This window comes from Eptatretus burgeri, chromosome 3 (genome assembly GCF_056783735.1).
Source record: "Eptatretus burgeri isolate ZD-2024b chromosome 3, Ebu_testis_v1, whole genome shotgun sequence".
Taxonomy (NCBI): Eukaryota; Metazoa; Chordata; class Myxini; order Myxiniformes; family Myxinidae; genus Eptatretus; species Eptatretus burgeri.
The window spans coordinates 89157691-89175664 of NC_140963.1; the positions used below are offsets into that span (position 1 = coordinate 89157691).

The following is a 17974-nucleotide window of genomic DNA, read 5'->3' on the forward strand; positions in this document are numbered from 1 at the left end:
ACCCGGTATAAAAAAATAACTCCAGAAATGGACTCCCCGCACTCGCAAACCCCTACAAAGAGGTATTACACGACCCTCTAATCTTGGTCATCGAGATAAAAAGTTGAAAATTGGCCAACATCCAAGATGGCGGCGGCCGCCAACTTGAATTCTGAAAAATGCTCAACGTCGCACAAGTAGCAACCAAGCTAATTTGGCTCTCCGAACTATATAGAACACATTTCCGTGAAAAAAGTTCACAGAAGTTAACATTGCAGGGTCAACATTTTGGCAACTTGACTAATTGGGTTCCCGTTGTGACAGCGGTTGATGAAAAAAAAATTTCAAGAAAAACAAAAAGATAGCTCCAGCGAACTATACCGCTGAGGTTGTTTGCATTGATAAAATTCTCCCGAAGAGTACTTGACTGAATCGGGAATTGATTTTTTAATATTTTTTTTGTTGCCCAATTTGAACGAAACTTGATACTACACACCACAGGCAAATGTTGAGTTCGGTGGCCCTAAAATTTTTGCACTGTCGTGTACCGTTTTGGCTGTATTTCAGGAACATACATACATACAAGATGAGAGTTTTAGTAATATATAGATATTGCAGTCTCAGTTCAGGTTCAATTTGGAAATGATTCATTGTATATTTATGTATCACTTTGTGTTGATACTTTACATAATAACAATCGTGAATATATATATATATATATATATATATGTATATATATATATATATATATATATATATGTATATATATATATATATATATATGTATATATATATATATATATATATATATATATATATATATATGTATATATATATATATTTATATATATATATATATATATATATATATATATATATATATATATATTTGGTTATATATATATATATATATATATATATATATATATATATATATATATATATATATATTATCCCTGTGTCGTAAGAGGCAACCAGGGTTGCGTCAGGAAGGGCATCCGGCGTAAAACATGTGCCAAATCACTATGCGGATCATACGGATGATCGGCTGTGGCGACCCCGAACGGGAGCAGCCGAAAGAAGAAGAAGAAGATATAAATATATATATATATATATATATATATATATATATATATATATATATATATATATATATATATATATATATATATATATATATATATATATATATATATATATATATATATATATATCTATATATATATTGTTGCGGATTCGCGCCCGCCGGCGTGCTGACGGCCACGTAACTCGAATCGCGGCACGTCGCCCACCGGACGGACAATCCAGTCGTGACCCTCTCGGACTAACGCCGGGAACCAGTCACGGGTGGACCTTTCGGTCTCACCGCGATCGTGCCAATCGGCCCCCGCGTGGGATAGGGTTGCTCGCCAAATTCGACCTACCTAAGTACCCACACGGAGGGTAGACCGGGCGATCGCACCTCGCCGCAGGTCGACTTCGGACACGGGCCACTTAAGCGACCCGTTCCGTACTATCGGGATAACCGAGCGGTGTTATTCGTCGGCCTCGACGGTTCGATTAATTATCGGGCGTTTTAGCCCACGACCAACCCTTTACGTGAAGCAAGATGGAGATTCAATAGAGGAAAAGACGAAGCGAAGCGGGAAAACAGTTCAACAATAAGCACATTTATTTCGCGATGAACGGAAAGCACACATATACAATTCCACCAAAAGCACATGTAAAAGAAGAAGACAATGCAATATTACACAAAAAGCAAATGCAACAATGCAGATCTATCCGACTACCGGGAACACGGCAACACTTATACAATTTTACTTCAGAGACGGCGCCGACAACACATATTCCCAAAGCAAAAGAAAAGAGAACCACCCTCCAGGATGAGGGGGGTAGGCGGGCCTGGGGCCGAGACCGTGTCGGGCCTACCCGTCTGATGATGAGACGCGGAGCGGCGGTGGTGCCTCAACTCCGCGGGCCTCGCGGACAGTGTCTGGTAGGGGGTGGGAAGGGGGCCCCCTTTGTCGCACTATCTCAGCGCGGGGGGAAACAGGAGGGGGTTGCTGATGCTCGGGGAAAGGAGGATATAACCCTGTCTCTGGTCCCGCGGCGAGCGTCTCCTCCTCCACCTCGGTCGCGTTGCTGGCCTCTCCCTGTGCCGCTCCCGGCACCGACGCGAGCACCCCCTCGTCCGCCTTCGCCGCCGTCACCTCTCCACAGCTCCGTCCTCTTCACTCCGACTAGTACCACTTCTTTCCAGCTCCACCGACGACTCTCTTGAATTCCGCACACTCCACTCAACTTCCAACTGAACTGCCAATGCAGCCGTTTTTATAAGCCCCGTGGCTTCGCTCTTTCACCCTTGATCCTTTGCCTCCGACCCTTCACCTGGCTCCCCATTGGCCCGAGGAAAAGTGGGCGTGAATGCTTTTTGATCCATGAATTTGCATATAGCGACCGCCCTCCAACGCCCTGGAGGCGGGGCCAAATCGCCCCTCGCTCACCGATTGGACGGAACAAAAGTGGGCGTGAGTCGTTTTTGATCCGTTTTTCTGCGGAAAGTCCGTGATGTTTTTGAACACGCAGCTCGGTGCGCGCCCCGCACGAGTCCAGCATCGGTGCCCACGAGTGGCGCGAGATGACGGTGATGCGATGGTGGCGAGTTGTGACGGTAAAGGTCGTGGCGGTTGTGGTGAAGCGGCGTTGTGGTTGGTGGTTGTTGTTGTGAAGCGGCGTTGTGGTTGGTGGTTGTTATTGTGAAGCGGCGTTGTGGTTGGTGGTTGTTGTTGTGAAGCGGCGTTGTGGTTGGTGGTTGTTGTTGTGAAGCGGCGTTGTGGTTGGTGGTTGTTGTTGTGATGGCTGTTGAGACGTTGGTGGTGGTAATAATGGCGGCTGGTCCAAAATAAAGATAGTAAAAGAAAAACGGCTATCCTGAAGAGTCGCAGCCCGCATGAATGACATTTATTCCCTCTCGACAACGGGTTTGGGCCTAACTACACATGTACTTACAGAGATATCTCACCTAAGGGACCTGAATGGTGGTTTGCGAATTTGGTCAACCACAACACTACCCCCTCCCCTTTTTACAGACTCGTCCCGAGTCGTCAAATTTTCGTGTGCCATCATGTGTAGTTTTCCCCTAGTACATTTTACCTACGGATCCCTGAGTGCGACATTTATGGTATTCGTGTCCCCAAAATAAATAACCTGAGGGCTGAGTAACTACCTAAACAAACTCACTCACACGGATGACTTAAATAAAATTGCCGGCGCTAAGACATACATGCCGGGGGCGCACTCATATGTACAGTACATCTTAACCTTAACTTACAAATTTTACACTAAACCATGGCCCAGGATCAATGAACTCTGCAAAAAGAAAGCAGTTAGCAGGGAGCCAGGCTGCTCACATGCAGTCTCTGGCTCAAAACAATGCAGGTGACAGGGAACGTGGCCGGCTGCTCACACGCAGTCCAAGGCCTTCCTTTTTGAACTGAACACAGTGAACCACAACGGTGCATGGGCTGCACAAACGTAGTCTCCGTGCCAGCTCAAGTGGCACACGCAATGAACACAACGAATGGATGGATGAATGGATGCACTGAACGCAAACACGGTGCACGGGCCGCCACTGCAGGCCCGTGTTGTAGCTGCCAACAGGGCAGTTCTTGCAGCTTGCAAACTGTTGCCTTGCGGATCCTGGCGCACATGGAAATGAACAGGGGGGGGGCAAAGCAAAAATTGAATGGGGCTGGTGAACGTGGGCAGTGGGCATGGCATGGCAAAGGCAGCAGGCAAACACAGCCCGCAGAAGAAGGCCGCTGCAGGCAAACACAGCCGGCAGATGAACTGGCCGGCACAGGCCTTGAAGAAAACAGCCAGCCGGCAGATGAAGTGGGCCGGCACAGGCCTTGCAGCACAGCAGCTGCAGACGATCCAGCCGGCACAGGCCTCGCAGCAAAACAACAGCTGCCGATGAAGTTGGCCAGCCTTTGCCTTGCAGCAACGCAGCCAGCAGATGAAGCTGGCCAGTCTTTGCCGTTCAGTGGAGGTTGGTGGAGGGAGTGCGGTGATGCTGGCCACTCGGAAGGCGGGCTCGGACCTACCCTACGGTCTCCCTCCCAACCTATCGCCTTTGCCTGTCATTGTCTATACCCACTCCCTTAATTTGTCAAACCCAATTTAGCCCCAACTTATTTTTTTGTTGTTTTTATTTCTACTTCCCCACTATAAATCGTCCCCTAACCCCCTTTATCGTCTTTGTTCGGCTAACCTATCCTGTCACCTAGCCTACTCCCAACCCCTACGTTCCCTTCCCGGAGGGGAATAAGGGAGAGCTAACGTCCTGTGTCGAGGCCCAACGAAGCCTCAGAATGGCCTCCCCAGAGTTCGGCGATCTATAACCAAAGTGGGTCCAGTGGCCCACAACGACAGCGAGGGGATGGATGGTGCGGAGGGGTACATCTCCTAATCTACCCTATCCATTTAACTGTTAAACTACCCCGGGGCTTTCAACAAGCGCCTCTCGCTTAAACTATTGGTTCTAACAACCCAGATTCCCGTCGCCTGTGTTGGTGTCCTCACAATTTCGGGCCTCGCCCCCCAATTTTCTCTCCGTGCACTCACACCGTCTCATGGCTGGGACACGTGGCTCCCTTTGGCAGGCACGACCCTCTGCCGAATCTCCGACGATGGCACCCCCGGGCACTACACTGCCTCCGAGCCTACCAGCTCCCTAACACCGGGGAGTGCCCCCCATGGCACCTCCCCTGAAACGCACACGTGGCAGGCTGGCTTCCCAGGCCCCTTTCCGAGGGTCACCCTTGCCCACAACACTGCCCACGCGGCTAATGGCGCCCCGGGCCCCCGCACCAAGCAGGCGCACCCGTGCCCACCACGCTATCCCGGCCCCCCATGGGCCCTTGGCCTACCACGGCCGACTAGCCTGGTGCCCGGGGTACCCACTCAGCGATACTCACCTTTCACAGCCACGTTCCCAGCCCGTCAACAGGGCTCCTGCACCCCTCCAAATGGGTTTCGAGCCTACATTCACACCAACAACAAAACGACCTCCATTTTTGTAAATTTGACTAACCCCCTAACTCACTTTATACTGACCCCGGGGTCCCTTGGGCGGGAGTCACTCCTCCCCCCAATCACTCATCGCACCATGCATTCCCTATTCGCTCCACTCACACAGACCCGCTGGCCTCACTCACTCAACAAGCACATGTACTCACCTCACAACCCACAACTCTTCAACACACACACCGCTGAACTCTGCCATCCTCCTAACTACTTCCCCTAACTAACTCGTGCTCCCACGTCGTCCCTTAAACTACAGCACGTTCCTTTTAACACTACGTAGCTAAGCTACGTCCCCTCTACACATTCACAAGTCTGTCCATGTCCTCAAATAATCATTTTATTTCCCAACCTAAATCTGGCTACAATCCCTCGAACTAATCCATTCCACGGACTCCATGAGGACTAACCCCTGCCACATGAAGTCGGTCTAACTAAGCTAACCCTTCCCCCTAACTAGTTTCCATCCTGTGCCCTGTGGTCAAGGGGGTCTTCCACCCCTTGCCCAGGAATCCTGTGCACCCGAAAGTGAGGCTTGTGTTTTTTTTGTTTTTTTTCATGCGCAGCACCAGCGCGGCAACTCGCGCACTTTGCACCTGCCCGTGACGTCATGCAGCTGCACGTGTACCTCGTCCCTCCCTGGACGGTACCATCCGGCAGGGATACCCCTCCTGCCGGATTCCAACCCCACGTGCAGCCATGACGTCACCGTGCGCATAAAAAAAAAAAAAACACACAAGCCCCACGTCTCGAGGGGTTCCCCACGCGAACACATGTGCTTTGCCCGTTGGAGCTTAACACACACGATCGCGTGGAGAACCCGTCCGGTCCAAATCCGTAATCCTGCCTAAACTTTGTCCGTCCGCGGGATCGGCAAATCCACCGCTGGCGTTTCCGGACCGGGACTTCACTCTCGCAAGCGAGCACGTGGGGGCCTCGTGCGTTGCACAGCACGGACCTCGTGCTCACTGCTGGGTGAACCCGGCACGGTCCCCGAAACAACTACAGCCGCTACCCGGCTTTCTTTCCTCTGTCGTCGTCGTCGCCATCCCACACACGCACTCCCGCGTGTTACGACGCTCACACTCCATACCATTACATTCACACCGGGAGACGCGGCTGCGTGCTCCCGCATGCCAACCGACATCTCCCTCACATACCGCTCTCTCACACACACGGTCTCCCTTGCACTCGGCCGTTCACTCACTCGTGGTGCCTCATCCACACACCGTGCCTCACTCACACACGCGGGGGCACTCACCCGCGGTGCCTCATCCACACTGGCCGTTTCATCCACACACACGGCCTCTTCCACACACGGTGCCTCATCCACACACGGTGCCTCATCCACACACGGCGTGCTGGGAAGCACGTACTCCGGCACCATCGCCACCACACCACTCACACACGGGGTCGCTTCCACATCTTGCACCACACACACAGGGACAACCACACTGAGGATTCGTGTCCCCACAAGAGTCTCCGGGGCTTCTATACCCCCCAAGCTCTCCGTGCACCTGTCCACAGCACCCGTCCTCTCAACCTCGCAAAGCACGACCGAACTCACCTGGTCGTGACTCGCCTCAAGGGGGCAGACTCCCTCCCCTCGTTCCTGGAGGAGGCCATCCAGCTGCTCGCACTGGGTCTCTACCCAGTCCACCAGCTCACCCTCATTATCCTCCACTACCTCCGTGTGTGTGTGAGCGTCTCTAAACCCGTCATTATCATGCAGTCTCTCCTCTATTTTTTCTGTCTCCCGTGTCTCCATACATTTTCTCTCCTGGTTCCTTTTTTCTGTCTCTTCCTGGTTCCTTTTTCCTTCCCATCTGAGTCGTTCTTTCTCTCTGAGCCCCATTCGCTGTTCGTTCTCCCTCCGTAGCTCCTCAATCTCCGTTGACTCCAATCTCGCTCTCCGTTTTAGTTGTTCAATTTCACACTCATATAGTTGTTGTTTTCTCTCCCACTGTTCCTCCTGCTCTTTGTTTTCCAATCTCATAGTTTCTTTCAATTGGCTCATTTCCTTCCTGTGTTTCATTCGCTGTTCTCTCACTACTCTTCCTCGTTTCCTCTCCTGTCCTTCCTTCTCCAGTTTCATGGTTTGCTTCATTTGGTTAATCTCCTTTTTGTGTTTCATTCGCTGCTGTCTCATTACTCTTCCTTGTTTCCTCTCCTGTCCTTCCTTCTCCAGTTTCGTTGTTTGCTTAATTTGGTTAATCTCCTTTTTGTGTTTCATTTGCTGCTGTCTCATTACTCTTCCTCATTCCCTCTCCTGTCCTTCCTTCTCCAGTTTCATGGTTTTCTTGATTTGGTTCATCTCCATTTTGTGTTTCATTCGCTGCTGTCTCATTACTCTTCCTAGTTTCCTCTCCTGTCTTTCCTTATCCAGTTTCATGGTTTTCTTCATTTGGTTAATCTCCTTTTTGTGTTTCATTTGCTGTTGTCTCATTACTCTTCCTTGTTTCCTCTCCTGTCCTTCCTTCTCCAGTTTCGTTGTTTGCTTAATTTGGTTAATCTCCTTTTTGTGTTTCATTTGCTGCTGTCTCTTTACTCTTCCTCGTTCCCTCTCCTGTCCTTCCTTCTCCAGTTTCATGCTTTTCTTGATTTGGTTCATCTCCATTTTGTGTTTCATTCGCTGCTGTCTCATTACTCTTCCTTGTTTCCTCTCCTGTCTTTCCTTATCCAGTTTCATGGTTTTCTTCATTTGGTTAATCTCCTTTTTGTGTTTCATTTGCTGCTGTCTCATTACTCTTCCTCGTTCCCTCTCCTGTCCTTCCTTCTCCAGTTTCATGGTTTTCTTGATTTGGTTCATCTCCATTTCGTGTTTCATTCGCTGCTGTCTCATTACTCTTCCTAGTTTCCTCTCCTGTCCTTCCTTCTCCAGTTTCGTTGTTTGCTTCATTTGGTTAATCTCCCTTTTGTGTTTCATTTGCTGCTGTCTCATTACTCTTCCTTGTTTCCTCTCCTGTCCTTCCTTCTCCAGTTTCGTTGTTTGTTTAATTTGGTTAATCTCCTTTTTGTGTTTCATTTGCTGCTGTCTCATTACTCTTCCTCGTTCCCTCTCCTGTCCTTCCTTCTCCAGTTTCATGGTTTTCTTGATTTGGTTCATCTCCATTTTGTGTTTCATTCGCTGCTGTCTCATTACTCTTCCTAGTTTCCTCTCCTGTCTTTCCTTATCCAGTTTCATGGTTTTCTTCATTTGGTTAATCTCCTTTTTGTGTTTCATTTGCTGTTGTCTCATTACTCTTCCTTGTTTCCTCTCCTGTCCTTCCTTCTCCAGTTTCGTTGTTTGCTTCATTTGGTTAATCTCCCTTTTGTGTTTCATTTGCTGCTGTCTCATTACTCTTCCTTGTTTCCTCTCCTGTCCTTCCTTCTCCAGTTTCGTTGTTTGCTTAATTTGGTTAATCTCCTTTTTGTGTTTCATTTGCTGCTGTCTCATTACTCTTCCTCGTTCCCTCTCCTGTCCTTCCTTTTCCAGTTTCATGGTTTTCTTGATTTGGTTCATCTCCATTTCGTGTTTCATTCGCTGCTGTCTCATTACTCTTCCTTGTTTCCTCTCCTGTCCTTCCTTCTCCAGTTTCGTTGTTTGCTTAATTTGGTTAATCTCCTTTTTGTGTTTCATTTGCTGCTGTCTCATTACTCTTCCTCGTTCCCTCTCCTGTCCTTCCTTCTCCAGTTTCATGGTTTTCTTGATTTGGTTCATCTCCATTTTGTGTTTCATTCGCTGCTGTCTCATTACTCTTCCTAGTTTCCTCTCCTGTCTTTCCTTATCCAGTTTCATGGTTTTCTTCATTTGGTTAATCTCCTTTTTGTGTTTCATTTGCTGTTGTCTCATTACTCTTCCTTGTTTCCTCTCCTGTCCTTCCTTCTCCAGTTTCGTTGTTTGCTTCATTTGATTAATCTCCCTTTTGTGTTTCATTTGCTGCTGTCTCATTACTCTTCCTTGTTTCCTCTCCTGTCCTTCCTTCTCCAGTTTCGTTGTTTGCTTAATTTGGTTAATCTCCTTTTTGTGTTTCATTTGCTGCTGTCTCATTACTCTTCCTCGTTCCCTCTCCTGTCCTTCCTTCTCCAGTTTCATGGTTTTCTTGATTTGGTTCATCTCCATTTCGTGTTTCATTCGCTGCTGTCTCATTACTCTTCCTAGTTTCCTCTCCTGTCTTTCCTTATCCAGTTTCATGGTTTTCTTCATTTGGTTAATCTCCTTTTTGTGTTTCATTCGCTGTTCTTTGTCTATCTCCTCGTACTCCAGCCTTTCTTTCAATTGGTCAACCTCAGATTCATGTTCTTTTTGTTTTCTATTCCATTGTTCCTCTCGTTCTTCCCTCTCCAATCTCGTTGTGTCCTTCAATCTCCTGATTTCTCCTTCCTGCTTCATTCCTTGCTCCTTTACTTTCTCCTCGTATTCAAACCTATTTTTTTCCTTTTGTCGTTCAGTTTCAAATTCATACTCTTTCAGTTTTCTATTCCACTGTCTTTCTTGTTCCTCCTTCTGCAATCTCGTCATTTCTTTCAACTGACTGATTTCTTTCTCCTGTCTCATTCGTTCTTCCTTCATTACTCTTTCTTGTTCCTCATTCTTTAGTCTGGCCTTCGCTTCCAGCTGTTCGATCTGTACAGTGTGGTTTCTTAAAGTTTCATTTTCCGTTCTCTTCCTTTCCTCTTTTAACACTCTCAGTTCGTTTTGTAGTTCCCTCTCTTTGTTTTGGTGTTTCTGTAACTCAGAAACTTTCTTTTCCAATTCCTTTCTCATCTCCGCACACTCAGACTTTGCTTTGGCTTCTAACTGTTCTTCCGGCTTGCGCTTGTGGTTTTCTACCCGTCTTCCCAGTTCCTCTGTCTCCGTTTTTCCCTCCAGTCCCAGCTTATCAACTCTCTTCATCATGTCTTGAAGTCTTTTCTCACACTCCACAGTTTCGACCTTCAATCCCTCCTCTGTCTCCTCCTGGCTTTCTTTTAATTTTTCTAATACCTTCTTTACCTCGTGTCTCGTCTTACACGTCTCCCGAATTATTTTCTCGCCCGCCCCGACCGCGGGCCTGACAGCAGTTGCACTCCCCCCCAGCTCGTTCGTCCCAGCACGTGGCAGCGCCATTTTCTCGCCCGTGGTCCGCGTTTCGCTCCTCGCCATTGCCATAATGCCTGCCTGCAGGCCTATGCCCATGCTCTGCATCGCACCCCGCATTTCTTTCATTTGGTTTTTCGCTTCGAATGCATTTCCATCCATTTTTTTATTTTCCATTTGTTGCGTATTTCTTTTCATTTCGTTGTTCCTTTCTTTCATTTCGTCAATTATGCTCTGCGCGAGTTCCATAACCTGCCGCATTGTCACCTGCCATGGCCACTCCCACTGACTACATTTAGTGGTGGAGTTATAATAAAAAAACCGACCAGATGAACGGCATCGATGCCTTTCCCAACCTTCTGGTACGGGTTTCTCTTGCACGGTGATCTCGTCCTGAGCCATGGATTCTACATTACTATTACACATACCTAATCCACCCGGCACCCGCTCGCCTTGAGACGGCATCTTGCTTCTCTTAAAGGGTTAATTTAGCTCGCTCGTAATTTGGAGGGAATCGGGGGTCGCTTCTCTCACCCCTGGACCGATTCCCGTGAATTTAGCTGGAGACAGGAGAGCCCGTTTTCCCGTTCTCCGATACCAGTGCCGCGAGGAGGGCGATGGGTTTATATCGCACGACCTGACACCAGTGTTGCTGATTCGCGCCCGCCGGCGTGCTGACGGCCACGTAACTCGAATCGCGGCACGTCGCCCACCGGACGGACAATCCAGTCATGACCCTCTCGGACTAACGCCGGGAACCAGTCACGGGTGGACCTTTCGGTCTCACCGCGATCGTGCCAATCGGCCCCCGCGTGGGATAGGGTTGCTCGCCAAATTCGACCTACCTAAGTACCCACACGGAGGGTAGACCGGGCGATCGCACCTCGCCGCAGGTCGACTTCGGACACGGGCCACTTAAGCGACCCGTTCCGTACTATCGGGATAACCGAGCAGTGTTATTCGTCGGCCTCGACGGTTCGATTAATTATCGGGCGTTTTAGCCCACGACCAACCCTTTACGTGAAGCAAGATGGAGATTCAATAGAGGAAAAGACGAAGCGAAGCGGGAAAACAGTTCAACAATAAGCACATTTATTTCGCGATGAACGGAAAGCACACATATACAATTCCACCAAAAGCACATGTAAAAGAAGAAGACAATGCAATATTACACAAAAAGCAAATGCAACAATGCAGATCTATCCGACTACCGGGAACACGGCAACACTTATACAATTTTACTTCACAGACGGCGCCGACAACACATATTCCCAAAGCAAAAGAAAAGAGAACCACCCTCCAGGATGAGGGGGGTAGGCGGGCCTGGGGCCGAGACCGTGTCGGGCCTACCCGTCTGATGATGAGACGCGGAGCGGCGGTGGTGCCTCAACTCCGCGGGCCTCGCGAACAGTGTCTGGTAGGGGGTGGGAAGGGGGCCCCCTTTGTCGCATTATCTCAGCGCGGGGGGGGGGGAAACAGGAGGGGGTTGCTGATGCTCGGGGAAAGGAGGATATAACCCTGTCTCTGGTCCCGCGGCGAGCGTCTCCTCCTCCACCTCGGTCGCGTTGCTGGCCTCTCCCTGTGCCGCTCCCGGCACCGACGCGAGCACCCCCTCGTCCGCCTTCACCGCCGTCACCTCTCCACAGCTCCGTCCTCTTCACTCCGACTAGTACCACTTCTTTCCAGCTCCACCGACGACTCTCTTGAATTCCGCACACTCCACTCAACTTCCAACTCAACTCTTACTCAACTTCCAACTGAACTGCCAATGCAGCCGTTTTTATAAGCCCCGTGGCTTCGCTCTTTCACCCTTGACCCTTTGCCTCCGACCCTTCACCTGGCTCCCCATTGGCCCGAGGAAAAGTGGGCGTGAATGCTTTTTGATCCATGAATTTGCATATAGCGACCGCCCTCCAACGCCCTGGAGGCGGGGCCAAATCGCCCCTCGCTCACCGATTGGACGGAACAAAAGTGGGCGTGAGTCGTTTTTGATCCGTTTTTCTGCGGAAAGTCCGTGATGTTTTTGAACACGCTGCTCGGTGCGCGCCCCGCACGAGTCCAGCATCGGTGCCCACGAGTGGCGCGAGATGACGGTGATGCGATGGTGGCGAGTTGTGACGGTAAAGGTCGTGGCGGTTGTGGTGAAGTGGCGTTGTGGTTGGTGGTTGTTGTTGTGAAGCGGCGTTGTGGTTGGTGGTTGTTATTGTGAAGCGGCGTTGTGGTGGGTGGTTGTTGTTGTGAAGCGGCGTTGTGGTTGGTGGTTGTTGTTGTGAAGCGGCGTTGTGGTTGGTGGTTGTTGTTGTGATGGCTGTTGAGACGTGGTTGGTGGTGGTAATAATGGCGGCTGGTCCAAAATAAAGATAGTAAAAGAAAAACGGCTATCCTGAAGAGTCGCAGCCCGCATGAATGACATTTATTCCCTCTAGACAACGGGTTTGGGCCTAACTACACATGTACTTACAGAGATATCTCACCTAAGGGACCTGAATGGTGGTTTGCGAATTTGGTCAACCACAACAATATATATAGTAGTGTATGTTTGTTTGTCCTTTTATAACTCGAGAACTACGCATCCCAGAGCAAAACTAAAGGCATATTCAGAATCAGCACATCTCAGAGGTACGACAGCTCACCTTCAATGTTTAAAAAAATGAAGAAAGAAAATTCGTCGATTTTTTTTTGGCCGTTTCAATTTTTCTGCCGCAATTGATTGATTTTCAGCATCGCGACATTTTTTTATTCACAACCACGATCAAAATAAGACAAAGACAGACCAGTGAACGTTTACAAAGTTTCTGATCAAAATTTGACTTTATAATTTTAGATTCCCCAAAAAAGGAAGAGCTCCATTGGTCCCAAGGCAGCTACAGCTAAGCGAAAACACACTAAGAGACAAAATGAGACTGAAGAGGAGCAAGATGCCAGGCTAAATGAACAGGCACAGTGGCAACAGCAGCAGCGACAAAATGAGACTGAAGAGGAGCGATCAGCCAGGCTCAATGAATAGGCTCATCAGCAACAACAGCGGCGAGCAAATGAGACTGAAGAAGAGTGTGATGCAAGACTTGAGGCAATGTGTCACCGCACTGCAAAAGCACGAACACTGGCCCAGGCACAAGAGCACAACGATGCCAACAGGGTGGCATTCATGTATGACCCGGCTGACCCAACAACTCATGCAGACATCGGCCGAATGGACCAAGTCTGCAGCCACTGCTCTGCTTACAAGTTCAAGGGAGAGACCAAGGGTGTGTGCTGCAGTGATGGCAAGGTCGTCCTTGAGCCTTCTCCTGCCCTTCCTCCCTTGCTGAAGGAACTTCTCTCAGGTGAAGGTCCCCTCAGCAAGCACTTCCTTGACAACATTCGGACATATAATGGCAGCTTTGCAATGACAAGCTTCAGGCACAAGGAAGCTGAAGTCCAGGGCTGGAACCCGAGCTTCTGGATCCAAGGTCAAGTGTTCCACCGCATTGGCAGCTTTCTCTAGCCTGAAGAGGGCCAGCCAAAGTTCCTACACGTCTCCTTCCTGGACTCGCACAAGGAGCTGTCTGACAGGAACCACAGCGGCCTCAAACCACACATCCTTGAGATGCTCACAAAGTGGTTTCACGAGAATAACTATCTGGTCCGTGAGCTCAAGACTGCAAGAGATGTACTTGCAGAAAGAGGCAACTCTGAAGAGTGCCAGATCATCATCAGAGAGAACAAGCGACTGCAAGGAGAGCACACACGCCGCTACAACGCCCAGTCTGCACCAGAAGTCACCATCCTAATGGACAATGAGCCAACAGAACCCAGAGACATTGTCTTCAGACTTCACTATGGGGCACTTAAAAGGATCAGTGAGCTGCATGCATCTTATGATGCACTCCAGTATCCCATCGTGTTCCCATAGAGAGCAGGAGCTCGGTGACTTTTATTCAACATGGAAGGTGCAGATGTTTAAGGGTGCCAGTGGTGTAGAGTAGGCTTGGCAGATCCCAGAAACACCATTCTTAAGTTGCGCCAGTGGTGGGTGTGGTTGGTGGCACCACGCAAATCCAAGATGGCTGTTTCGATATAGGCTAAAACCAATATTGTCATACATCAAGTAATACTAGGCTGATTCCAATGATCTTGTGATGCATTCTGATAGTTTTGGGTATGCCCAATCTAATGGAGAGGGTGTCATTATCATCCAACGTCAATGTCATGAGATAAAGGTCAATTTCATGCCTGTTTGACCTTTACCCTTTGATTCAAGGTCAAATCTGATGACATGAAATGATTCCCCATACATGATTTCCTATTTGTGCCCAATACATACCTCAGCTCTCAGACAAGTATTTAAATAGTTATAGGCATATTAAAGTAAGCTATAAATCGATTTGGGATCACCCCCCTTATGCCATGTGACAAATTTCTGACAAATTCAAGTGTCATGCAGAGTTCCAGCAACTTGGCAACAACAAATAAGGTAAGATTTTGAACATTTTAAAGACTTTCAACATGAAATAATGTATAAATATAATGCATAACAGTACCAAGAACATGTATAACTAACAAAATGGAATGTTTTTATGAGGAAATAAAAAATCTAGTGCAAAATAGATCGGAAATTTGACTATTTTTGGACTAAAGGGGGAATTCCTCCATTTCTGGGAATGGGTCCCCCGTCGCCCCCCCCCCTTTTTTAAATAGTCCCTGTAATGTTTTAAATATTGGTCTGAGGGCTTAGGCATGTATTAGGCACGAATAGGAAATCATGTATGGGGAGTCATTTCATGCCATCAGATTTGACCTTGAATCAAGGGGTCAAGGTCAAACAGCCATAAGCATTAGCATTTTCACAAATGGCTCGCTGACTGACCCGGACATAGAAATCCTTAAGACATATACAGCTCAGATGTATGGGGCAAAGGGAAAAGTCATGTCACTGAATTACCATCGCTATAATGTCTTTGAAAAGGCGCATGGACCAAAAGCTAGATCTCAAAATGCAGTAGCAAAGCTGAAGGGAATTGATGGTAGCATGATTCCTCCCTGCGAATCAGAAATTTCCCAACACATAAAACGGTCATCATTTGTAGCAAAGATGTGGGCCAATGCTGATTTATCAGAATTAAATCAGCATCCATCTTCAAATGATGGCTGGGAGTTGCATGAAGAGCAGTATGAAATAATTTGGCTTGATGGTCAACAGCTTCCAGAGTCACTGGTTCCAGAGGAAGAGGATCACTCACATCAAGAAAGCTCTGATGATGACCTCAATGCATCTTCATCAGATGAAGACGGTCTATCCTCAGATGAAGACTAACTCTGAAAACAACACAATACCATTAATTGAACTTAAACCAACCCTGTCAGTATAAAAACAGAATTTTCTCAATGTGGGTTTTATTTTAATTAGTCAATTATGCATATCCATGGTGGTGATAGATAAAATAGATCCCTAAATTTATAAAGTGGTAGATTAGTTCTATATGTATATATGCATGGTGGTGGTAAATAGGTTAGGTAATATAGAGAAATAGATTGTAGTGGGGCATTGTCATGCAAACCATAACAATTAACAATTTGTTTCTTTTCCAGAAAAATTCATGCAGGTGGTCAAAATAAATTTATTTGAAAATTAATTTTTTCTTCTTCTTTTTTAAGACTCACATTTTTGATGAGTACAAAATTACATAAAATGCCAAGTCACTATATCTACACTTTGTGATAATGACTGAATGCAATGGTTACAAATGAACTATATATGTAAAATCTGCCATACCTATAAATCGAATTAACCTTGTTCTGAAGTAAGCTTTCCACCACAAATCCTATTCTTAAGGCCCTCGCCCACTGGCCATATCTGCTCCCGACCAGACCCCGACAGGCCCACTCGAACTGCCCCACCGACCTGCCCAACTGGCCCCAGACTGGACCGACTGCCACATCTGGTAGGTCGAGGGAGGTCTGGCAGGTCGGAGGCCAGTCCTCTTCCCTCTCCTTCCTTTTCCCCTCTCCTCCTCCCAGCCTCTCCTCCTTCTTTCCTCCTTGCTCTCCACCTCCTTTCCTCACCCTCCCCTCATCCTGGCCTCTCCTCATCCTGGCCTCTCCTCATCCTAGCTTCTCCTCCCCCATTTCCTCCTCCCTCTCCTCTCCCTTTCCTCCTCCCTCTCCTCTCCCTTTCCTCCTCTCCTCCAAGAGAGGGGGAGGAGAGGGCATGAGGGGAGGGGAGAAGAGGGCATGAGGAGAGGCCCAGAGGAGAGGGTTAATGACACCCGACCTACCCAACCAACCCCACAATTTTGATCATGTTGAAAACTCGACGACTGCATCCGAGCATAGTCGACTGTCCCCGACCAGATGCTCGGGGGGGGGGGGGCAGTTTGGGTGGGCCGGTCAGGGGCAGGTTGGGGGTCGATCAGGTCAGTGAGCGTGGACCTTAAGGTTATATTTTTTCATTCAATGTACTTATCCCTGTCAAATGACACTGGATTGGTATTTGCACGTTAGGCACTAATAGGAAATCATGTATGGGGAATCATTTCATATCATCAGATTTGACCTTGAATCAAAGGGTCAAGGTCAAACAGGCATAAAATTGACCAAAAACTGTGATATTGACCTTTATCTCATGACATTGACCTTGGATGATAATGACACCCTCTCCATTAGATTGGGCATACCCAAAACTATCAGAATACATACCAAGATCATTGGAATCGGCCTAGTATTACTTGATGTATGACAATATTGGTTTTAGCCTATATCGAAACAGCCATCTTGGATTTGGGTGGCGCCACCGACCACACCCACCACTGGCACAACTTAAGAATTGGGTTTCTGGGATCTGCCAACCCTACTCTACACCACTGGCACCCTTAAACATCTGCACCTTCCATGTTGAATAAAAGTCACCAAGCTCCTGGACTTATATGGAACAGATGGCTACAGCATCCATCTGGTGGCCAGGACTGCTACTGGACAGGATGGATGAAAACTCACACAGCTGCAGTACTACAGCTACCACATCATGGTCAGAGGGGGCAACCATATACTGCAGATGTGACGACTCTCAGCAGTTTCTGGTCGATGTCTACTGCAAGATCGAGACAGAGCGACTGGGATTTATCCGCCGGGAGCAAAATAACTTGCTTGCTGATAACTACAGCCTCCGTGACAACCTCATGAGCACTGATGACGAACGCTGACAACAACAAAGAAATGTGTCCAAATTAAATGTGATATATATTAAACACCACAATTTACCCCTTTCTTATTCCTATTTCCCCACCCCCCCCCCCCCCCCGGGCAATGCCGGGTTCTCCAGCTCGTATTATATAAAGTGAGACTATGAAACGTTGATGTTGAGGGTATTGGACCACAACAAACATTCATAACACCGACTGCTAATCACCATATGCACAAAAGAAAATCATTACCATGTTTCTGTTGATAATTTTGATATATTTTACAATGATAAAAGTGCAATGAGCAATACACTGACATGGAGCAGACATGAACACACAGATAAATGATAAACATAAACAGCACACAGATATAGGGTAGATATGAATAACACATGGACATGGAACGACACATAAAATTGGGAAAATGCTACAAACTTGAACATGTCAATATATAGACAATTGATTTGTAACTATTAAAACCGCCCTGCCCCCTCTCACTCATCCCCCCCCCCTCCATGTATGTACCATGTCTCAGTCCAAACCCAGACATGTTAAATATATGTCATGTTTCTGCTTCATTCAAAAGCAACACTGAACAATAAGCAATGGTACAGTCTCCAGTTCCAAGAGTTGTCACACACAAGGCTGAAGATATCATAATTTATATTGTCCCACAATTTTGCTGCCTATG

The 17974-nt window shown here is 47.7% G+C and overlaps 1 protein-coding gene across 1 annotated transcript in view; it reads right to left on the reverse strand.

The window, feature by feature from the left end:
• LOC147030406 (dnaJ homolog subfamily B member 13-like) overlaps positions 1-17974 on the reverse strand; it is an 83347-nt gene that overhangs the window by 51069 nt on the left and 14304 nt on the right. The gene's annotated exons all lie outside the window — the stretch shown is intronic.